Here is an 8,332-nt window from a genome sequence, read left to right on the forward strand (position 1 = left end):
TCAGTGAGGGGACAGCGGAGATATGGAAGGCTCAGAACATTTTCTGATCTCTCCTGATAGTGAGAGGGAGAGGACTGGGATTTTCTGTTTCCAGATGCCAGAGTGAAACAAAACAAAGGTTAGTTCTTTTTATCTCTCACACGCAAGGACATCCCATGCACTGTTAATCTTAAAAATCTCCCCAACTGGGGGCACTGAACTTGTATCTTCTCTTGTTAGAGATGGGCTTTTTCTTGCCAAGGAATTCACATGAGGCGCAACCTCCTTCACCTCGACAAGAACCCACCCCCAAACCTCCACCCAAACCGAGGCAAAATGATTAAACTAAAAAAAAACAACCCCCTGAACCAGGCCATTCTGTCTCCCTTTTGAGGCTTACCAGCACAAAGAATCTCCCACTCTCATACCCGGCCAGGCAGGCTCCCCTTCACGGCTTTCCAGAACGGAGAATCAACTTAAGGCACTCAGTGTGGTCCGTCACTGTCCAGCCAACCTCTGTTTAAAAATGCTACTTTCTCAAGAGGCTACCAGCTGTCCCTTCGGTTGTCTTGCTGAAACGCGACCTTTGCGTCAGGGAAATGGCTTCCCAAAGGCGACTACGCTCTCCAGGGCACCTCTTCTCAGATGTTGCACATTGGGACATCATTTGTTGTAGTGCTAGGTTTGGTTCAGCAAGCTGCAGCTTTCCCTGAGAGCTCAGTGGAGCTGCTTAGGACACTGCAACTATTTTGCCCTCCCGTAGTCCTTTTTGGACAGCTCCGCTCTCTTGCTCCGGTAGCTATCAGCTCTATAACCCAGTGACGGCAAAGGAGGCGAGAAGGGTCCCTCCATGACAAAAAAAAGATTAAAAAATTTAAAAATCTGTAGAAATCTTTCCAGGAAATTTGCGTCTTATCTTCTACCCCTAAGTAACTTCTGATTCTGAGGAAAAGTACACTGGAGAAAAATCATATATAACTACAGAAGAGTTATAGATAACGTGCTGCTCATGAAAAAAAGCAGTTCATATGAATGATAAATCTTAGTAAAAAAAGAAATAACAAGAAGCAATGAGTGGAATTATCTGAAAGATTTTTTTTTCCAGTTAGTCTTTTAAACACTGAATGTTGCTTGAAAACTGCCTGTAAAAGCAAAATAGGATTGCAATTGTGACTTCTTCTACCAAGTATTTGTAAACAGAGATTTCATAGAATAGGATCCACTCTGACATCTATCTCTTAGTACTTAAACGTCTAAAAGGATAATACTAGGTTATGGTACATTTTGGGGACTGTGAGAATTCAGACAGTTCTATTAAGAGCCGACAGATGGCATGAGGTTTTGATTTTGCTTGCAAATGGATATCCACCATTATAAAGTTTCCAGACAAGAGACATAAATACACTTGTAATATATTATTTTGTTCAAATTAATTAACATAGAAATAGTTGTTGTCAAATAGGAAGTCAAAAGAGAAATAGGAACATAAAATTTCCTCTTTTAATATTTTTTAATAGTTGTAAAAAAGAAACACTTTTAGAAGTAAGAATGGGCTTGAATACTCAGACAATATTTCATAAATAGCGTGTGAATTATTTTATGAACATATTGAATATAAACTTCTCTCCCCACAGAAAAAAAAATCCCTAAACCAATAAAAACTACTGGAGAAACATAAAAAGAAGCTTTTGAGAGAGAACTTGGCTTCTAGATAATCTTTTTGATGCTATCATTTTCATTTCAGTGCTGATGTTGATACAGTTTTAAAGAGTAGCAAATACCTATTTCTCCAGCTGTCACCTGGAGAGAACCCAGAATAATTTAAGATATGCTTAAGTAAAGTTTAATTCAATACTTAAAATATTTCCACATTATCTTCCCATAACCTTATTGAAAACATAAAGGGAATTTTCAAACCTTCTGATATTTTCATTAAGGTTGATTTACTTATTTCCATAATGACAGTTTATTTTAATCATCTCAAAACTGGTTATGAAGGAAGGTAGGTGTGTGTATAAATCAAAATTCCCAGTAAGACAGTATAGGGCAGAAAATTCTTAGCATACTTAACAGAATTAGCAGTAACACCAGCTAAAAAAGTAGTATGTGTCCTTCCATAAAATGACTCTGCTTTTGTCCTTGAAGAGGAAATCATGTAGACAACTTCTAAGAATTGCATCAAGTCAGGAAAGGGGAAGATAGGTTTGGTTTTATTTCCTGGAATGCCATGCTGCCATGTTGATAAGGGTGCTGTTGATGCCATATTGCAGTGACTATTAAGCAACTTCTAAATAAAAGGACAAAAAAACCAACAATTCCCCACTTTTTTTTTTTTTAATTATGTATATTTTTTATTTTGCATGGCCTTTATAAGATATATGCATATTTGGTTTTTTTATCCTTTCGGGAGGAAAATTGGCAGAATCTCTTCTGCTAAAATCTTAATATTTTGAAAAAACATATTCTATTATCTTTTTTTGTTTTTAGAAAAACATAAAAAACTAAAACTTTTTATCAGAACCTAGGGGTTGCACTGAAAAATATTCCGGTTCTGGTTTTAATACAAATCCGTGAGACTTGATTGGATGTAACAGATTTCTTTCAGACTTGACAGTTTTGATGAAGAGTAATTGCTTCTGCTACTGATTTTTCCAGTGGAAACATCTCTGCAGTTCCCAGATGCAACTTTACATCAAAGTTTCCTTGATCAACAGGACTGTAATAGCGAACGTTGGGACAATACTGACAAGAAGACTGAGACTGTCATTTTCCAAACTGAAAGTATGAAATTATTAACTCCAGTTGATATGGGAAATCATACCATCCTGTTATTTGTCTGATTTTTAGTGCTAGTCAGAATGCAAGCATTTTCTGTCCGATCTTCTTATCTTTTCATATAATAACATTCTGATGTAAAAAACCAACAAAACAATCAAAACCAACTTATCTCTCCCCCTCAACCAAGACCAAAAATTAAAATTAAGGGAGTGTTTTACAAAATCCGGGTTACAGGCAGTAATATCTCATAATGAGAGACTAATTTTATTTGTCTCTTAATAGGTAGTTTACAATTTCTCAGCTAGAACTGTGGTGAAGCATATGTGCTGCAAACCTGGCAATGCTGCAATCCATGCTTGCAATATACTCTAAAAGAAGGCATTCTGGCATTGCCACATAATGATGAAATCTGATTGTTTGACCACATTTAAATACCGTAACAGCTCTACTAAAAGTGGATTCCTTGTTATAACACTATCAAGGTGTTAATGCAAACTGTCATGGAGCTGTATAATCAGTTATGATGTTAACAACATAGGGAGCAACCAGTCTGTCTTCTGTTTATTCCTTCCAGAGTATCTACACAGACAGCTCAGAAAGAGAAAAGCTTTCTCTGGCAATCTGTGGCATTGTAACAGCCCGACTTGACATTCAGAGTATGAGGAGGGGAGAATGTGGGATCAGAGCACATGCACACACAGAACTGGAGCAAGATATTCATTAAGATGAGAACTGTGACAAAATATTTGCCAGCTGGGAAATCAAGGCAACTTTTATTTCATATAAGAGACAGGAGAGGAGAAGGGGCAGACAATCCTCTTAACATTTTGTTCAAATGATGCTTCCCCATTATGGGGCCTTGTCCTTTACATCAGACTTATAATGGAGTATCAGACTGTTAATGACTGCAAAAATGTAATATCAAAACAAGGGCATAAGGTCTTCTGGGCCAGCAGAGTTTTGTGGTGGTGTATGCAGAAGGACATCAGTCTTGCAAGCTTCTTTTACTAAACACCCATGAACATGGCAGTTTTAGATGTCTCATAAAGGAGACCAAACAGTTATCACTAACTTCATGTTGTTCAGGATTTCATTGTTTTTTGTGATTTAAAAAATGTGACTGTAGCTCTGAAATGCCTCTAGTGATTAATAGTACCTATAGTTTCTTACTGAAGACAGACACATTGTTAACATATACAGTAGATACATTTATGTTGAAAAGATTGAACAATGCAGAAAAAAATATTTTTATGTACTCTTAATATATTTTCTTAGGGTGATGTGTTGTTTCATTTTTCTAAAGTAGAATTTAGCCATTTTTTTCAAGGACTTTTTCACTTGGGCATAATGTACAGAACTATTATTAATTCAAAGCATAACATGAAGTACACATAATTGGCAGCTATGAAATACAACTCTCCTTCAGTAACTTTTGCATGAATTGTTCAACTTGTTAACTGGTCTTTCAACATTACCAGAGAACCACAGGGTTGTGTAATTTCATATGTAAGGGACTGCTAAACATTTCTACTCAAAGCAAATATAATTAGACCAGATTGCTCAGTGCTGTGTCCACCTCAAACCACAGAGACACTACAGTTTCTCTAGTGATCCACTTCTGTACTTGACCACTCTTCTGCTGAAAAAAAAGTGAAACAAATCCAAACTCTATCTCCTCACCATTTCTTAAGTTCCAATTTATGCATATTGACACTTGTTCTATTGCTCTTTATCACCAAAACCAATTTGGTTTCATTTCCTCTGTACCCTATCCCTGTATCCACATGTCTACCACTGTACACAGCACAAGTAGTGAAGTCTCCCCTGCCCCTCATCTTCCCCAGGCTGAACCAGTCCAGTGCCCTCCATGTCCCCCTGCATGTCCTTTACACTGCCATGGGAACCCTCCACTGGACCCACTCTTGCATGTCAGGGTCTATCCTGTGTCAGAAGCTCAAGCCTGGACTATGAGGACAGTCTTACCAATGCCTAACAATGGGTCAGGATCCTTCCCCTTGGTGGTGCAGCCCCAAGTGCAGAGGCTGTTTAACTACCTGGGTTCACTGCTGTGTCCTGATAACATGCTGGTCCCAGGTTCCTCAGGTCTTTTCTGGAGAGCTACTCTGAATCATCAGCCTCACCTTGTCCTGTTCCAGGGGTGAGCTCTCTTCAGTGCCTTTGTCTCTAAGGCAGTTTTTTTCCTCTAAGGGCAGTTTCCAAGCAAGTATTTGTGCAGGTCAAAAGACTGCCCTTCTCAAAATCAGGGTGGCTGCCTTTGTGAAATTCTACTGTTTGTCTTGGTCACTTCTCTCAGGTTATAATGCTCCAGACTTACAGTCACCACAGTCAAGGCTGCCTTCAACCTTCATGCATTCAGCTGCCTTTCTTGTGAGTACCAGCTTCAACAAAACATCTTCCCTGGCAGATCTGTCAGTCATCTGGGTCAAGAATTTGTCCTCGAGTTGCTTGCATTTGTCTGCCCCTGCATCACCAGTGCAGTTCTGTCCCCTAACCCTTACCCACAGGCTTACCTTTCCCAGGTGGGAAGTTCCATGCTTCTGAGCTACCCCTTTGCATAGATCACCCTTTCTCTGTCCTTGACAACCCTGCTACTCCTGCAGCACCAGTACCTCTGCACTGTTATCTTTGCAGGTGTGAGTGCTACCATCGTGTCACTCTCATCCCTCTGAAGTCACAGCTCACTTGCTCTGTACGCACTGCTGATGCCTTCCTCTCATCCCCAGAGTCCCCTCTACTCATGTGTAAACATTTGAGATGGGTCCCAGGTTGTGCAGCCTTTGCGGGTGATGCATGACAGCCCCTCTGATCACGCTGTCTCCTGGACACATTAACACCCGTGTGTCCTCGCTTCTTGTCTGTGCAAACTCCCCTCTCACATTTCCATCCCTCTTGACAAGACCAGTAACTCTGATTGCAAATACATCCTTGCACAACTTTGTCAGACATACCCCATCCTTTTTCAGTAGCCATTTCAATGAGAAAAACTTTGCATATAAGTAAGATGGGAGACATAAATCACAATGCTGGCCTTTTAAGCCATCATCTCTGGCCTAACAGAATGTTTGTGCTTCCACATACATATTTTTACCAAAAATGAATCCTTCCTGCAAATAACCAAATGCCTTAAGTGTTGAGGATAAAACCTACTTATGCCTGGATTATTTTCAGAGCCTAAAATCCATTTATAAATCTAATCCATGACATCCAGAGTTCCCTTTTCTGTAATCTTTCAGTTGGAAAACTGGCAGTAAGAGGACCTCCATTTCTCATGAAGCATTGCATTATTTCGTTCTCTGATAAAATCACAATGGGAGAAGGATAATGAAAGCAAACCTAAGTTTTAATTTTGGAACCCATTTCAAATGCACTACTTCTAATAACTACCATACTAAATTTAATCACTAGTAAATAAATTGTTTTAAAATAAAACTATATTGCTGCCTTTTTAGAATCCTGAATGTTCCTCACAAGTGATTACCTAAGATGCAGAGAACAACAGTATATTTTTTAGATCCCAGGTTAAACTTGATGGGCTGCTGACTGGAAAGGTTAGTCATTGATCAGTACTATGAGTACATTTCCTAGATGTCATTGAGGAAAAAAACCACAGGGACCTGCATGTGCTAAGCTAATTGTTAGGGAAAATTTTCTGACAGTAGCTGCACTTTAAAATATATTACCATCACTAATAAGAAAAACACACATTCCATTTTTCCTAACGATACAAAATTTGCATCTAAAGAGCTTCAGTAGTTTTCTTAGATGCTCAGAATTTCTGAGTGAGACAAAATATCTGCCTCTGTTACATGAAGGTTAAAAAAAACCTAGCTTGTATGGAGTGGAAAGCCTCTGGCATATTTAACATGAGGTTGTTGTTGACATGTCATGTCTGTAGGAATACAAAAGCTCAGCTCAATGAACCACTGTAAAATCTTACCTTTGAGATTGTTATATTGAGTTACATAAAATAAAAAAGAAATACGGGGGTTTTTTTAATAACACAGTCAAGTTATATTTCAGTAACTCTTAAGATATAACTGAAATAAGAACAAATGAGTTTAGTTGTGGTTTAACCCTAGCCAACAATTAAGCACCCCACTGTCTCAGTCTCTCCCAGTGACATGGGGGAGAGAAATGGAAAAGTGACAAAACTCATGGGTTGAGATAAGGACAGTTTAACAGGTAAAACAAAACCTACTTACTCAAGCAAACCAAAACATGGGCAGGCATCAGGTATTCAGCCATCCCCAGGAAAGCAGGACACAGATTTGGGCAGACAAGCACCATCTGTCTGTCCATCCCTTCCTTCTTCCCTACCAGCTTTCTATGCTGAGTATGATGCCACACAGTGTGTGAAATCTCTTGGATTAGTTGGGGTCAGCTGTCCCAGCTGTATCCCCTCCCAGCTCCTTGTGCACCCTCAGCCTCCTCGCTGGTGGGGTGCACAAGGAGCAGCAAAGGCCTTGGCTCTGTGTAAGCCCTGCTCAGCAGTAACAAAAACATCCCTGTGTCATCAACCCTGTTTCCAGCACAAATTCAAAACACAGACCCATAATAACTACTATTAACTCAAGAGAAATTAACTCAGGAGAAATTAACTCAAAACTAGTACAGCTATGCAAGATAACAAAAGGGAAAGATGCTTCTTGTGATAAGACTGGATTTTAAGATTACACACATTTTGGCTTCAGTAAATCTAGGGCACAAAGCTATGATTTATCAGATATTTGTTTGCATTCTTGTGGCCCCTTCGGGCCAATATAAAACCAGTATGAAAATTATGATGGAAATGCAGTTGAAAACTTCAGAATGTGGTTAAAGTATACCTTGGAATCAATTTTTTATCTCAAGATAGACTTGCATTTTTTCTCATCTTGTTGCACACATCTGATTTTTACTGGAAAGAAATGTCTAAATTACATGCCAGATCCTTCAGCAGCAGCAAATATTTCAAGCTATTATTTGTTCTCCTGTTCTGGATTAACAATCTAGATGAAGTACAAGTCAGAGACAAGTTTGGTAATTTCTGAGTTTAAAAAAAAACTAAATGAGCATTTCATAACAACTGAAGATCTGGAGAAAAGAGCCTCACAGAACTTTTAGTTAAGAGTGAAATTTTTTGTTTGTACACTGATTCAGAGTACGCAACACTGGCAGAGAAACAACTGTTTTCAGCCAATAAATGTGTTTGTTTACTTACTTCATGAGTATCCCAGAATGGAAACAAAGATTGGTTTTGCCTTATCTAGCTCAAAGATGAGCAATATAATTTCCTTTGGTAAATTCCTACCTGGAAAACAATGAAGGAGAACAGTGGCCAGCAATCCAGGACTATTTAATTAAGGAAGACAAACCAAAGACCTTTTAAGAAAGCAAACTGAATGGATTACTGAGGATATTTAGAACTCTTAATAAATAATGATTAACATTTTTTTCCAACCCAAAATCTATTACAGCTGGTGATGGGGTCAGTGGCTCCGACCCAGGAAGAGGTGACCGGTCCGGGGAGATGGTCCCAAAAGGAATCGCCTTCCCGAGGTCCGGTGTCTTCCCT

Source organism: Corvus brachyrhynchos, unplaced genomic scaffold, assembly GCF_000691975.1.
Source record: "Corvus brachyrhynchos isolate BGI_N302 unplaced genomic scaffold, ASM69197v1 scaffold22, whole genome shotgun sequence".
Lineage (NCBI taxonomy): Eukaryota > Metazoa > Chordata > Aves > Passeriformes > Corvidae > Corvus > Corvus brachyrhynchos.